At 49.5% G+C, this 16,456-nt stretch overlaps 1 protein-coding gene across 2 annotated transcripts in view; it reads left to right on the forward strand.

Annotated features, from left to right (window-relative positions):
• Window positions 1–13,148: 13,148 nt before the first annotated feature.
• LOC134932106 (G2/mitotic-specific cyclin-B2-like) overlaps window positions 13,149–16,456 on the forward strand; it is an 84,487-nt gene continuing 81,179 nt past the window's right edge. Inside the window, exon 1 of one of the 2 annotated variants that reach the window (XM_063926187.1) lies at window positions 13,149–13,218. The gene's annotated coding sequence lies outside the window, so the exon portion shown is untranslated. Of the gene's footprint in view, window positions 13,219–13,324; window positions 13,346–16,456 lie in introns of those variants that run through there. The other variant, XM_063926188.1, reaches the window with a different exon arrangement.

Below are 16,456 nucleotides of genomic sequence, written 5' to 3' on the forward strand. Positions count from 1 at the left end.
ACCCTTCTTGTACAGGATACTGCAGGGGAGAGCCTGGGGAGCGTCCTTCCAGTGGAGCTGTGAAGAGAAAATGGCGCTGGTGTGCTGAGGAAGAAGGCCCCGCCCCCTCAGCGGCGGGCTTCTCCCGCGTTTTGTATAGCTTAATGGCGGGTTTATTTACACATATACAGTTTTCCAGACTGTATTATGTGTATATAGTGCCAAAAGGTATTCTTGTTGCTTCCCAGGGCGCCCCCCCCCCCCCCCCCCCCCCCCCAGCGCCCTGCACCCTACAGTGACCGGAGTGTGTGGTGTGCAGTGGGAGCAATGGCGCACAGCTGCAGTGCTGTGCGCTACCTTAATGAAGACCGGAGTCTTCTGCCGCCGATTTCATCTCCTTCTTCTGTCTTCTGGCTCTGCAAGGGGGACGGCGGCGCGGCTCCGGGAACGGACGATCGAGGTCAGGCCCTGTGTTCGAACCCTCTGGAGCTAATGGTGTCCAGTAGCCTAAGAAGCACAAGCTAGCTGCACGCAGGTAGGTTTGCTTCTCTCCCCTCAGTCCCACGTAGCAGTGAGTCTGTTGCCAGCAGATCTCACTGAAAATAAAAAACCTAACAAATACTTTCTTTCTAGCAAGCTCAGGAGAGCCCACTAGGAGCACCCAGCTCTGGCCGGGCACAGATTCTGAGGTCTGGAGGAGGGGCATAGAGGGAGGAGCCAGTGCACACCAGATAGTACCTAATCTTTTCTTTTAGAGTGCCCAGTCTCCTGCGGAGCCCGTCTATTCCCCATGGTCCTTACGGAGTTCCCAGCATCCACTAGGACGTCAGAGAAAATAAGATTTTACTCACCGGTAAATCTATTTCTCGTAGTCCGTAGTGGATGCTGGGAACTCCGTAAGGACCATGGGGAATAGCGGCTCCACAGGAGACTGGGCACAACTAAAAAAAGCTTTAGGACTACCTGGTGTGCACTGGCTCCTCCCTCTATGACCCTCCTCCAGACCTCAGTTAGGATACTGTGCCCGGAAGAGCTAACACAATAAGGAAAGGATTTGGAATCCCGGGTAAGACTCATACCAGCCACACCAATCACACCGTATAACTCGTGATAGTATAGCCAGTTAACAGTATGAAATATAACTGAGCCTCTCAACAGATGGCTCAACAATAACCCTTTAGTTAAACAATAACTATATACAAGTACTGCAGACAATCCGCACTTGGGACGGGCGCCCAGCATCCACTACGGACTACGAGAAATAGATTTACCGGTGAGTAAAATCTTATTTACTCTGACGTCCTAGTGGATGCTGGGATCTCCGTAAGGACCATGGGGATTATACCAAAGCTCCCAAACGGGCGGGAGAGTGGGATGACTCTGCAGCACCGAATGAGCGAACTCTAGGTCCTCCTCAGCCAGGGTATCAAACTTGTAGAATTTAGCAAATGTGCTTGACCCCGACCAAGTAGCTGCTCGGCAAAGTTGTAAAGCCGAGACCCCGTGGGCAGCCACCCAAGAAGAGCCCACCTTCCTCATGGAATGGGCTTTTACAGATTTAGGATGCGGCAGTCCAGCCGCAGAATGTGCAAGTTGAATCGTGCTACAGATCCAGCGAGCAATAGTCTGCTTTGAAGCAGGCGCACCCAACTTGTTGGGTGCATGCAGGATAAATAGCGAGTCAGTCTTTCTGACTCCAGCTGTCCTGGAAACATAGATTTTTAGGGCCCGGACTACGTCCAGCAACTTGGAATCCTCCAAGTCACGAGTAGCCGCAGGCACCACAATAGGCTGGTTCAAATGAAAAGCTGAAACGACCTTTGGGAGAAATTGGGAACGAGTCCTCAATTCCGCCCTATCCTTATGAAAAATCAGATAAGGGCATTTGCATGACAAAGCTGCCAATTCTGATACACGCCTGGCCGACGCCAAGGCCAATAGCATGACCACTGTCCACGTGAGGTATTTTAGCTCCACGGATTTAAGTGGTTCAAACCAATGCGACTTCAGGAAATCCAACACCACGTTGAGATCCCACGGTGCCACTGGAGGCACAAACGGGGGCTGAATATGCAGCCCTCCCTTAACAAAAGTCTGAACTTCAGGCAATGAAGCCAGTTCTTTTTGGAAGAAAATGGACAGATTCGAAAACTGGACCTTACTGGAACCCATTTTAAGCCCATAGTCACTCCTGACTGTAGGAAGTGCAGAAATCGACCCAGTTGAAATTCCTCCGTTGGGGCCTTCCTGGCCTCGCACTAAGCAACATATTTTCGCCATATGCGGTGATAATATTTTGCGGTCACATCTTTCCTAGCCTTAATCAGCGTAGGAAAGACTTTATCCGGAATGCCCTTTTCCTTCAGGATCCGGTGTTCAACCGCCATGCCGTCAAACGCAGCGGCGGTAAGTCTTGGAACAGACAGGGCCCCTGCTGCAGCAGGTCCTGTCTGAGCGGCAGAGGCCATGGGTCCTCTGAGATCATTTCTTGAAGTTCTGGGTACCAAGATCTTCTTGGCCAATCCGGAACCACGAGTATAGTTCTTACTCCTCTCCTTCTTATTATTCTCAGTACCTTGGGTATGAGAGGCTGAGGAAGGAACACATACACCGACTGGTACACCCACGGTGTTACCAGAGCGTCCACAACTATCGCCTGAGGGTCCCTTGACCTGGCGCAATAACATCCTAGCTTTTTGTTGAGCCGGGACGCCATCATGTCCACCTGTGGCCCTTCCCAATGGTGTACAATCATTTGGAAGACTTCTGGATGAAGTCCTCACTCTCCCGGGTGGAGGTCGTGTCTGCTGAGAAAGTCTGCTTCCCAGTTGTCCACTCCGGGAATGAACACTGCTGACAGTGCTAACACATGATTTTCCGCCCATCGGAGAATCCTTGTGGCTTCTGCCATTGCCATCCTGCTTCTTGTGCCGCCCTGTCGGTTTACATGGGCGACCGCCGTGATGTTGTCTGACTAGATCAGCACCGGCTGGTTTTGAAGCAGGGGTCTTGCCTGACTTAGGGCATTGCAAATGGCCCTTAGTTCCAGAATATTTATGTTTTTAGGAAGTCTCCTGACTTGACCATTGTCCTTGGAAGTTTCTTCCCTGTGTGACTGCCCCCCAACCTCGAAGGCTGGCATCCGTGGTCACCAGGACCCAGTCCTGTATGCCGAATCTGCGGCCCTCCGGAAGATGAGCACTCTGCAGCCATCACAACAGCGACACCCTGGCCCTTGGAGACAGGGTTATCAGCCGATGCATCTGAAGATGCGATCCGGACCACTTGTCCAACAGATCCCACTGAAAGATCCTTGCATGGAACCCTCCGAATGGAGTTGCTTCGTAAGAAGCCACCATCTTTCCCAGGACTCGCGTGCAATGGTGCACCGACAACTGTTTTGGTTTTAGGAGGTCTCTGACTAGAGATGACAACTCCTTGGCCTTCTCCTCCGGGAGAAACACTTTTTTCTGTTCTGTGTCGAGAACCATCCCCAGGAACAGTAGACGCGTTGTAGGAACCAGCTGCGACTTCGGAATGTTCAGGATCCAGCCGTGCTGTTGTAGCACTGCCCCAGCTAGTGCTACTCCGATCAACAACTGTTCCCTGGACCTCGCCTTTATAAGGAGATCGTCCAAGTACGGGATAATTATAACTCCCTTCCTTCGAAGGAGTATCATCATCTCTGCCATTACCTTGGTAAATACCCTCGGTGCCGTGGACAGACCAAACGGCAACGTCTGAAATTGGTAATGACAGTCCTGTACCACAAATCTGAGGTACTCCTGGTGAGGGGGGTAAATGGGGACATGCAGGTAAGCATCCTTGATGTCCAGTGATACCATGTAATCCCCTTCGTCCAGGCTTGCAATAACCGCCCTGAGCGATTCCATTTTGAACTTGAACCTTCGTATATAAGTGTTCAAGGATTTCAAATTTAAAATGGGTCTCACCGAACCGTCCGGTTTCGGTACCACAAACATTGTGGAATAGTAACCCCGTCCCTGTTGAAGAAGGGGTACCTTGACTATCACCTGCTGCGAATACAGCTTGTGAATTGCCTCCAGCACTGCCTCCCTGTCTGAGGGAGCTGTCGGCAAGGCAGATTTGAGGAAACGGCGAGGGGGAGACGTCTCGAATTCCAGCTTGTACCCCTGAGATACTACCTGTAGAATCCAGGGATCCACCCGTGAGCGAGCCCACTAGTCGTTGAAATTCTTGAGACGGGCCCCCACCGTACCTGGCTCCGCCTGTGGAGCCCCAGCGTCATGCTGTGGACTTAGAGGAAGCGGGGGAGGACTTTTGTTCCTGGGAACTGGCTGTATCCGCAGCTTTTTCCCTCTACCTCTGCCTCTGGGCAGAAAGGACGCGCCTTTAACCCGCTTGTCTTTCTGGGGAAAGGACTGTACCTGATAATACGGTGCTTTCTTTGGCTGTGAGGGAACATGGGGCAAAAATAAGAATTTACTTACCGATAATTCTATTTCTCGTAGTCCGTAGTGGATGCTGGGGACTCCGTAAGGACCATGGGGAATAGCGGCTCCGCAGGAGACAGGGCACAAAAGTAAAAGCTTTAGGATCAGGTGGTGTGCACTGGCTCCTCCCCCTATGACCCTCCTCCAAGCCTCAGTTAGGATACTGTGCCCGGACGAGCGTACACAATAGGGAAGGATTTTGAATCCCGGGTAAGACTCATACCAGCCACACCAATCACACTGTACAACCTGTGATCTGAACCCAGTTAACAGCATGATAACAGCGGAGCCTCTGAAAAGATGGCTCACAACAATAATAACCCGAATTTTGTAACAATAACTATGTACAAGTATTGCAGACAATCCGCACTTGGGATGGGCGCCCAGCATCCACTACGGACTACGAGAAATAGAATTATCGGTAAGTAAATTCTTATTTTCTCTGACGTCCTAAGTGGATGCTGGGGACTCCGTAAGGACCATGGGGATTATACCAAAGCTCCCAAACGGGCGGGAGAGTGCGGATGACTCTGCAGCACCGAATGAGAGAACTCCAGGTCCTCCTCAGCCAGGGTATCAAATTTGTAAAATTTTGCAAACGTGTTTGCCCCTGACCAAGTAGCAGCTCGGCAAAGTTGTAAAGCCGAGACCCCTCGGGCAGCCGCCCAAGATGAGCCCACCTTCCTTGTGGAATGGGCATTTACATATTTTGGCTGTGGCAGGCCTGCCACAGAATGTGCAAGCTGAATTGTACTACACATCCAACTAGCAATCGTCTGCTTAGAAGCAAGAGCACCCAGTTTGTTGAGTGCATACAGGATAACAGCAAGTCAGTTTTCCTGACTCCAGCCGTCCTGGAAATATATATTTTCAGGGCCCTGACAACATCTAGCAACTTGGAGTCCTCCAAGTCCTTAGTAGCCGCAGGTACCACAATAAGCTGGTTCAGGTGAAACGCTGACACCACCTTAGGGAGAAACTGGGGACGAGTCCGCAGCTCTGCCCTGTCCGAATGGACAATCAGATATGGGCTTTTGTGAGACAAAGCCGCCAATTCTGACACTCGCCTGGCCGAGGCCAGGGCCAACAGCATGGTCACTTTCCATGTGAGATATTTCAAATCCACAGATTTGAGCGGTTTAAACCAATGTGATTTGAGGAATCCCAGAACTACGTTGAGATCCCACAGTGCCACTGGAGGCACAAAAGGGGTTGTATATGCAGTACTCCCTTGACAAACTTCTGGACTTCAGGAACTGAAGCCAATTCTTTCTGGAAGAAAATCGACAGGGCCGAAATTTGAACCTTAATGGACCCAAATTTGAGGCCCATAGACACTCCTGTTTGCAGAAAATGCAGGAATCGACCGAGTTGAAATTCCTCCGTGGGGGCCTTCCTGGCCTCACACCATGCAACATATTTTCGCCAAATGCGGTGATAATGTTGTGCGGTCACCTCCTTCCTGGCTCTGACCAGGGTAGGGATGACCTCTTCCGGAATGCCTTTTCCCCTTAGGATCCGGCGTTCAACCGCCATGCCGTCAAACGCAGCCGCGGTAAGTCTTGGAACAGACATGATCCTTGCTGAAGCAAGTCCCTTCTTAGTATCTCTTGAAGTTCCGGGTACCAAGTCCTTCTTGGCCAATCCGGAGCCACGAGTATAGTTCTTACTCCTCTCCGTCTTATAATTCTCAGTACCTTGGGTATGAGAGGCAGAGGAGGGAACACATACACCGACTGGTACACCCACGGTGTTACCAGAGCGTCCCAGCTATTGCCTGAGGGTCTCTTGACCTGGCGCAATACCTGTCCAGTTTTTTTGTTCAGACGGGACGCCATCATGTCCACCTTTGGTCTTTCCCAACGGTTCACAATCATGTGGAAGACTTCCAGATGAAGTCCCCACTCTCCCGGGTGGAGGTCGTGCCTGCTGAGGAAGTCTGCTTCCCAGTTGTCCACTCCCGGAATGAACACCGCTGACAGTGTTATCACATGATTTTTCGCCCAGCGAAGAATCCTTGCTGCCATTGCCCTCCTGCTTCTTGTGCCGCCCTGTCTGTTTACGTGGGCGACTGCCGTGATGTTGTCCGACTGGATCAGCACCGGTTGACTTTGAAGCAGAGGTCTTCCTAGGCTCAGAGCATTGTAAATTGCCCTTAGCTCCAGTATATTTATGTGGAGAGAAGTCTCCAGACTTGACCACACTCCTTGGAAATTTCTTCCCTGTGTGACTGCTCCCCAGCCTCTCAGGCTGGCATCCGTGGTCACCAGGACCCAGTCCTGAATGCCGAATCTGCTGCCCTCTAGTAGATGAGCACTCTGCAGCCACCACAGAAGAGACACCCTTGTCCTTGGAGACAGGATTATCCGCTGATGCATCTGAAGATGCGATCCGGACCATTCGTCCAGCAGATCCCACTGAAAAATTCTTGCGTGGAATCTGCCGAATGGAATCGCTTCGTAAGAAGCCACCATTTTTCCCAGGACTCTTGTGCATTGATGCACTGACACTTGGCCTGGTTCTAGGAGGTTCCTAACTAGCTCGGATAACTCCCTGGCTTTCTCCTCCGGGAGAAACACCTTTTTCTGGACTGTGTCCAGAATCATCCCTAGGAACAGCAGACGTGTCGTCGGAATCAGCTGCGATTTTGGAATATTTAGAATCCACCCGTGCTGTCGTAGAACTACTTGAGATAGTGCTACTCCGACCTCTAACTGTTCTCTGGACCTTGCCCTTATCAGGAGATCGTCCAAGTAAGGGATAATTAAGACGCCTTTTCTTTGAAGAAGAATCATCATTTCGGCCATTACCTTGGTAAAGACCCGGGGTGCCGTGGACAATCCAAACGGCAGCGTCTGAAACTGATAGTGACAGTTCTGTACCACGAACCTGAGGTACCCTTGGTGAGAAGGGCAAATTGGGACATGGAGGTAAGCATCCTTGATGTCCAGGGACACCATATAGTCCCCTTCTTCCTGGTTCGCTATCACTGCTCTGAGTGACTCCATCTTGATTTGAACCTTTGTATGTAAGTGTTCAAAGATTTCAGATTTAGAATAGGTCTCACCGAGCCGTCTGGCTTCAGTACCACAATAGTGTGGAATAATACCCCTTTCCTTGTTGTAGGAGGGGTACTTTGATTATCACCTGCTGGGAATACAGCTTGTGAATTGTTTCCAATACTGCCTCCCTGTCGGAGGGAGACGTTGGTAAAGCAGATTTCAGGAACCTGCGAGGGGGAGACGTCTCGAATTTCCAATCTGTACCCCTGGGATACTACTTGTAGGATCCAGGGGTCCACTTGCGAGTGAGCCCACTGCGCGCTGAAACTCTTGAGACGACCCCCCACCTCACCTGAGTCCGCTTGTACGGCCCCAGCGTCATGCTGAGGACTTGGCAGAAGCGGTGGAGGGCTTCTGTTCCTGGGAAGGGGCTGCCTGCTGCAGTCTTCTTCCCTTTCCTCTACCCCTGGGCAGATATGACTGGCCTTTTGCCCGCTTGCCCTTATGGGGACGAAAGGACTGAGGCTGAAAAGACGGTGTCTTTTTCTGCTGAGATGTGACTTGGGGTAAAAAAGGTGGATTTTCCAGCTGTTGCCGTGGCCACCAGGTCCGATGGACCGACCCCAAATAACTCCTCCCCTTTATACGGCAATACTTCCATGTGCCGTTTGGAATCCGCATCACCTGACCACTGTCGTGTCCATAAACATCTTCTGGCAGACATGGACATCGCACTTACTCTTGATGCCAGAGTGCAAATATCCCTCTGTGCATCTCGCATATATAGAAATGCATCCTTTAAATGCTCTATAGTCAATAAAATACTGTCCCTGTCAAGGGTATCAATATTTTCAGTCAGGGAATCCGACCAAGCCACCCCAGCGCTGCACATCCAGGCTGAGGCGATCGCTGGTCGCAGTATAACACCAGTATGTGTGTATATACTTTTTAGGATATTTTCCAGCCTCCTATCAGCTGGCTCCTTGAGGGCGGCCGTATCTGGAGACGGTAACGCCACTTGTTTTGATAAGCGTGTGAGCGCCTTATCCACCCTAGGGTGTGTTTCCCAACGCGCCCTAACTTCTGGCGGGAAAGGGTATAACGCCAATAATTTTCTATCGGGGAAAACCCACGCATCATCACACACTTCATTTAATTTATCTGATTCAGGAAAAACTACAGGTAGTTTTTTCACACCCCACATAATACCCTTTTTTGTGGTACTTGTAGTATCAGAAATATGTAACACCTCCTTCATTGCCCTTAACATGTAACGTGTGGCCCTAATGGAAAATACGTTTTCTTCACCGTCGACACTGGAGTCAGTGTCCGTGTCTGTGTCTGTGTCGACCGACTGAGGTAATGGGCGTTTTAAAGCCCCTGACAGTGTTTGAGACGCCTGGACAGGTACTAATTGGTTTGCCGGCCGTCTCATGTCGTCAACCGACCTTGCAGCGTGTTGACATTATCACGTAGTTCCCTAAATAAGCCATCCATTCCGGTGTCGACTCCCTAGAGAGTGACATCACCATTACAGGCAATTGCTCCGCCTCCTCACCAACCTCGTCCTCATACATGTCGACACACACGTACCGACACACAGCACACACACAGGGAATGCTCTGATAGAGGACAGGACCCCACTAGCCCTTTGGGGAGACAGAGGGAGAGTTTGCCAGCACACACCAAAACGCTATAATTATACAGGGACAACCTTATATAAGTGTTTTCCCTTATAGCATCTTAATATATTATAATATCGCCACCAAAATGCCCCCCCTCTCTGTTTTAACCCTGTTTCTGTAGTGCAGTACAGGGGAGAGCCTGGGAGCCTTCCTAGCAGCGGAGCTGTGTCGGAAAATGGCGCTGTGTGCTGAGGAGAATAGGCCCCGCCCCCTTTTCGGCGGGCTTCTTCTGCCGTTTTTCTGACAACCTGGCAGGGGTTAAATACATCCATATAGCCCCAGAGGCTATATGTGATGTATTTTTAGCCAGCATAGGTACTTTCATTGCTGCCCAGGGCGCCCCCCCCAGCGCCCTGCACCCTCAGTGACCGTTGGTGTGAAGTGTGCTGAGAGCAATGGCGCACAGCTGCCGTGCTGTGCGCTACCTTAAGAAGACTGGGAAGTCTTCAGCCGCCGATTTCTGGACCTCTTCTCTCTTCAGTATCTGCAAGGGGGTCGGCGGCGCGGCTCCGGTGACCCATCCAGGCTGTACCTGTGATCGTCCCTCTGGAGCTAGTGTCCAGTAGCCTAAGAAGCCAATCCATCCTGCACGCAGGTGAGTTCACTTCTTCTCCCCTAAGTCCCTCGTTGCAGTGAGCCTGTTGCCAGCAGGACTCACTGAAAATAAAAAACCTAACAAAACTTTTACTCTAAGCAGCTCTTTTGGAGAGCCACCTAGATTGCACCCTTCTCGGCCGGGCACAAAAACCTAACTGAGGCTTGGAGGAGGGTCATAGGGGGAGGAGCCAGTGCACACCACCTGATCCTAAAGCTTTTACTTTTGTGCCCTGTCTCCTGCGGAGCCGCTATTCCCCATGGTCCTTACGGAGTCCCCAGCATCCACTTAGGACGTCAGAGAAATGTTGATTTCCCAGCTGTAGCTGTGGAAACGAGGTCCGAGAGACCATCCCCAAACAACTCCTCACCATTGTAAGGCAAAACTTCCATGTGCCTTTTAGAATCAGCATCACCTGTCCACTGCCGAGTTCCTGGCAGAAATGGACATTGCGTTTATTTTAGATGCCAGTCGGCAATTATCCCTCTGTGCATCTCTCATGTATAAGACTGCGTCTTTAATATGCTCTATGGTTAGCAATATAGTGTCCCTGTCTAAGGTACAGAGAATCTGACCACGCAGCTGCAGCACTGCACATTCATGCTGAAGCAATAGCTGGTCTCAGTATAATGCCTGAGTGTGTATATACAGACTTCAGGATAGCCTCCTGCATTCTATCTGCAGGCTCCTTTAGGGCGGCCGTGTCCTGAGACGGTAGTGCCACCTTCTTTGACAGACGTGTGAGCACTTTATCCACCCTAGGGGATGTCTCCCAACGTGACCTATCCTCTGGCGGGAAAGGGTACGCCATTAGTAACCTTTTAGAAATTACCAGTTTCTTATCGGGGGAAACTCACGCTTCTTCACACATTTAGTTCATCAGATGGGGGAAAAACCACTGGAAGCTTTTTTCTCCCCAAACATAATACCCTTTTTTGTGGTACCTGGGGTAATATCAGAAATGTGCAACACATTTTTCATTGCCGTAATCATGTAACGGGTGGCTCTATTGGAATGTACAGTAGTCTCATCGTCGTCGACAGTGGAGTCAGTATCCGTGTCGACATCTGTGTCTGCCATCTGAGGTAGTGGGCGTTTTAGGGCCCCTGATGGCTTTTGAGACGCCTGGGCAGGCACGGGCTGAGAAGCCGACTGTCCCACATCTGCTATGTCGTCAAACCTTTTATGTAAGGAGTTGACACTGTCACGTAATTCCTTCCACATGTCCATCCACTCAGGTGTCGACCCCGCAGGGGGTGACATCACATTTATCGGCATCTGCTCCGCCTCCACATAAGCCTCCTCATCAAACATGTCGACACAGCCGTACCGACACACCGCACACACACAGGGAATGCTCTGACTGAGGACAGGACCCCACAAAGTCCTTTGGGGAGACAGAGAGAGAGAGTATGCCAGCACACACCAGAGCGCTATATAATGCAGGGATTCACACTACCCACAGTGATTTTTCCCTTATAGCTGCTATAATACACAGATTTGCGCCTAAATTTAGTGCCCCCCCTCTCCTTTTAACCCTTTGAGCCTGAAAACTACAGGGGAGAGCCTGGGGAGCTGTCTTCCAGCTGCACTGTGAAGAGAAAATGGCGCCAGTGTGCTGAGGTAGATAGCCCCGCCCCTTTTTCGGCTGACTTCTCCCGCTCTTATAATCATAATGTGGCAGGGGTATTTTACACATATATAGCTTATTAGGCTATATTGTGTGTGATTTGCCACTCTTAAGGTACTCTAATTGCTGCCCAGGGCGCCCCCCCCCCCAGCGCCCTGCACCCATCAGTGACCGGAGTATGTGGTGTGCACAGGGAGCAATGGCGCACAGCTGCAGTGCTGTGCGCTACCTTAATGAAGACCGGAGTCTTCTGCCGCCGATTTCCTGGACGTCTTCTTGCTTCTGGCTCTGCAAGGGGGACGGCGGCGCGGCTCCGGGACCGGACGACCGAGGCTGGGCCTGTGTTCGATCCCTCTGGAGCTAATGGTGTCCAGTAGCCTAAGAAGCCCAAGCTAGCTGCAAGCAGGTAGGTCCGCTTCTCTCCCCTAAGTCCCTCATAGCAGTGAGTCTGTTGCCAGCAGATCTCACTGAAAATAAAAAACCTAAAATATACTTTCTTTTCTAGGAGCTCAGGAGAGCCCCTAGTGTGCATCCAGCTCGGCCGGGCACAAAATTCTAACTGAGGTCTGGAGGAGGGTCATAGAGGGAGGAGCCAGTGCACACCAGGTAGTCCTAAAGCTTTTTTTAGTTGTGCCCAGTCTCCTGCGGAGCCGCTATTCCCCATGGTCCTTACGGAGTTCCCAGCATCCACTAGGACGTCAGAGAAATGGATGTTTTGTTTTCCTTCTGGAACAGATTACATGTGAGAAAACAAAGTTGTGATATTCAGGGTGGGGATAAGGAGTTGTATATGTAGACACATGCAGTGACCAGCAGAACAGTCTGTGTGTCCCACTGAGCTCTCCTGCAGGGATCTTTCTAGAAGCTCGTCTGTTGCTAACTGACATCATAGCACACTGGCCACTCCCACAATGCCTTGCAGGTAATGGCACATGCAGATAGTGAGCAACACACATTCTCTGTACCTACTAAAGTGTAGTACAACACGTAATAATGTTACATGGTAATAGAAACAACACATTTAAACAATAAATTACTGTATATAATAATGATAAACTTGTGGCTGCATGACAAAGTCTGTGATATTGGGAACATCATCGATGCCAACTGAATATGCCCCTTTTTGTCATGTTAGATTTTGATCTGCAGTATTTGCAAAATGATTCTCATTGTTTGCGCCATTTGTTAAATGCTGGGCACCTACTGCCCTCTGGTAAGAGTTGCTCACCGCAATTTTAACAGTGCACCTGTTGTGACAGCACATGTTGCACGTGACTGAATGCGCTTCAGCCTCCCTTCTAAACTGTTTTGTGCCCTTCTCTTTGTTCAGCATACATACGTTTATGGGATACGTTTAGCATCCCAATGGGCGGGATGCCGGTGGTCATGTGACCGACGCCAGAATCCTGACACCACTTATTACAGTTTATAATATAAACTCTTTTTCTTTAACAATTGATTTGCTCAGTATCATTATGCATACCTTCCAACTTTAGCTGCTTGTAAAGAGGGACACACGCGCGGCGAAGCCGCGCGCGCTCTCGAAAAGGGGCGTGGTCTATGGGAAAGGGGCGTGGCCTCGCGGGAGGACCCGCGAACGCGAGCCACGCCTCCGATTTCGTCATTGAGGGGGCATGCCCAGCGCTTCGTGAGCTGCTGGCATGCCCTCTCTCCCTCTGTCTGCACTGAATAGACGCTGTGCGCATGCGCACAGCGTCTATTCATCGCTGAGCGCGTGCAGGAGCCTCCCAACCGCCCCCCCCCCACCGCGGGACACTGCGGCCCGCGGGTGGGACAGCGGGACAGTCCCCAAAAAACGGGACTGTCCCGCGAAAATCGGGACAGTTGGGAGGTATGCATTATGTATTACACACACATATAATCCCAATTCTTATCAGTTTGTTTGAAATGTATGGACACATAAGAATTGCATTTCTGGATGGTAGTGTTGAATATTTATCCATGATTACAGTTTGCCGGTAAGCATATTTATAATAGTCTTATCAGCACTTCAGGATAAGTTTAGTAAAATGTATGTCTGTACTATTGTGATTCTTCAGGTAACCCAGCAATGCTATACACTCTCATTCCTTTTACTTGAACCAGTTGTCTGAAGTGTGTTCATCAAAACTTGGGATTCAATTTGCTAGAGATCTTGTGTCATGTCTCTGTGCTTCTGATATGTAAATATTTGCAGTCACCAGCAAGCTCTCATGCACGGATTCTGCCAGAAGCCTGACTCAGGGCCGCAACTACGGGGACATGTGCCCCGGGTGCAGGATTCGAGGGGGCGTTGAGGAGTTACAGAGGAGCAGGGTTTTGTTTTTCATTTTTACCAGCAGTGCTGTGCTGCTCCAGTGAGACAGCAGATGGCTCCCGATGCAGTTTCTCTAACCCACCTGTCTGCCCGCAGCTGGCTCTGACGCTGTTGGGGTGAGCTCCAGTACCTGGGATCTATGCTATGCTGGCTACTGTCTTAAACTCTCTGCTTTGTCATGCAGTGCTGCAACTAGCATGCGGTGCACCGTGCAAGGTATAGAAGCGAGCTGTTGGTGCTGTGTTTTTCAGCAGGCTATGATCCCGGCTGCCTGTCCAGCACCAGCCGATAATAAGCTACTGGCTACACACCAGTGAGAGGACAAGCTGCCCCAGGCAAGGCGCCAAATTACTGCCTTGCCCCGGGTGACAAAGATCCTACTTTCGGCCCTGCCTGACTGTTACTGGCTGACATCGTCATACACTGGTCATTCCCACAATGCCTTGCAGCACACATTCATCTACATACCTATCTATCTATCTATCTATCTATCTATCTATCTATCTATCTATCTATCTATCTATCTATCTATCTATCTATCCGTTCAGATGCCTGAACTCACATTGAAAATATTAAGTAAGTTCCTGAGCTCTCCTAAATGGCAGGACAATATCAGTAGAAGTGCCTATAAACACTTGAGATATTACATGTCTGTGGTAGGCAGCCTAGTTCATCAAGATACTGATAGGTAGACCAGCAAATAATTCTGAATAAAAATAGAACAAGCACCTGATAGTGTAATATTTTTTTTACCTCATTACACCAGTAAATAATTATAGTCTGCGTACCAGATTTCCTAGTAATCAATGCACATCAAAGAGATCCTCTTTTTCTCATGCAGCAGATCAAAATGTTCAGTACCAGTCAGAAGGTATCACAATATCCACTTCTTATTCTTTTTGACTTCAAACGTAATCAAAAAAGTAGCTCCATAGCGTAGTATATATAAATACCAAATGGAACCATTTATTTATTAATGCATACAACAACTGTGCAGACAACAAAAAGAAAATTAGATAAGAAAAAAGGGCTTAACTTGATTCCCCAGTTCATAAGGGGTCATGTGGAACAGTCATGGTCCAGTATGAGCCAAATAGTTTTTTCAAATGGAATGGAGGTAGGTAAGTATGGTAGGTAAATATTCCACCGCATTTCACCTTTTAGGCTTCCTCAGGGGTATAAATTTGGTAAATCTATAGAGATGTCAATTTGAGACGTCTTAATATAATTAAATATTAATCCATGGTTTTTGGCATTACCTGAGGAGCACCCGTAGCAGATATGGTAAAAATTGACAACCATTTTTGTAGTTTATTAAATTCTACTCACTGGTGGTGCAATCCAAATTTTGATACGATTGTCCGTTTGGGAATTATCGTTACCACAACGCAAGCCACACATCGGTAATGACATTGTTATGAACCACAGGTAGTGGTTCATTCCTATTTTATGTTTATAAAGTTGTCTTGCATGCCAGGATTTCCCGTTGCTCTGTTTTAGAATACTCTTGTCTGCTGCCGCTGGTGAGTCTGTGTAATTGCAGCTTGTTCCCATGTGTTCAGCCTCACCTGGCTGCTAATTGCATCTTGTCAGTTTAGAGTCATGCAACAGGGCAGCTGCATGGGATTATTAATTAGGCCTCTCTGTTATATGCTGGCTGACTGCAATTCACAGATGCTGGTGATATTTCTTGGTTTTCAGTCTGCTTGAAGTCTGACCTGGTTCCTGCCAGTCCCTGAGCTCATGTATAGCAGTATCTGACTAGCTGCTTCCTGTGTTGATTCCTGTGTCAGTCCCTGTGTCGATTCCTGTGTCTGAGCCCGTGTCCTGCTGTGAGGCGTTCCTGCCCTGATGTCCAGTGGCTTTGCCTATCCCTGGTCAAGTTCCTGGTTTCCTGGTGTCCACCGGTCTGTCGTTTGGGATTCTGCCTGTCCTCCAGTTCTGAGAGTGTGTGTCGGCATCATTGAGGGTTCCTGTCCGTTTGCCAGTATTCGTACCGGTTCCGTGAGTAGCGGCTCTGCTGCGTCCGTTGGCCTAGGCCACTGTATTCCATTATTATTTCTGTCCCTGGTGTTTTGCAGAGGGTTCTGCTTATGCTGTCACCGCCGGTACACAAAGGTATTGTGTCGGCGTGTGATCAGCATTTCCTTTGTTGTTCTTTTCCTTTGGCGGTTTCTCCGCACATACTTTAGGTTTTTAGTTAGCTTGTAGCCCCTGGCCTGTTTGCTTAGTTAGAGGGCCTCTTGTTATCATCCTGTCTCGGATTTCCCTTTGTCTCTCACTAAGACCGGGGGGCATCGGAGTTGGGCAGACATAATCCGCCCTTCAAACGCGGCTGCCAAGGGCTCAAGAAACCATAGTCTCGCAAGGGATTTCTGACAGCACGGGTGAGACAACAGAGTTAGGGCGCCAGGGGCTATTCCCTTTCCATTCCCCTTTCCCAGCATTACGTTCCAGTGCTCCGGTCCTTGCAATAAGATCTCCTCAGACCATAGTGCTGGAATCATAATAGACATCATTATGTCAACCCTCGTTTAATCCCCTTAGGGGAGGTTTATTAAAATTCTAATTACGTAGTTTTCCTATTTCCCACCTGCAGAATACCTATGTTAAATTTCATCTTCCTAACATATCGGGAAGTAAGAGAATTAGTGATGAGTCAGTCAGTCAGTCAGTCAGTGAGTGAGGGCTTTCACATTTCGCTTTGCAGGAGTGCGAACGCCTGTGCACCACTGAGAAGGGGTGGAGATCGGGCAAAGCTCTTGCTGAAACG

The sequence above is a fragment of the Pseudophryne corroboree genome, chromosome 6 (assembly GCF_028390025.1).
Source record: "Pseudophryne corroboree isolate aPseCor3 chromosome 6, aPseCor3.hap2, whole genome shotgun sequence".
Taxonomy (NCBI): domain Eukaryota; kingdom Metazoa; phylum Chordata; class Amphibia; order Anura; family Myobatrachidae; genus Pseudophryne; species Pseudophryne corroboree.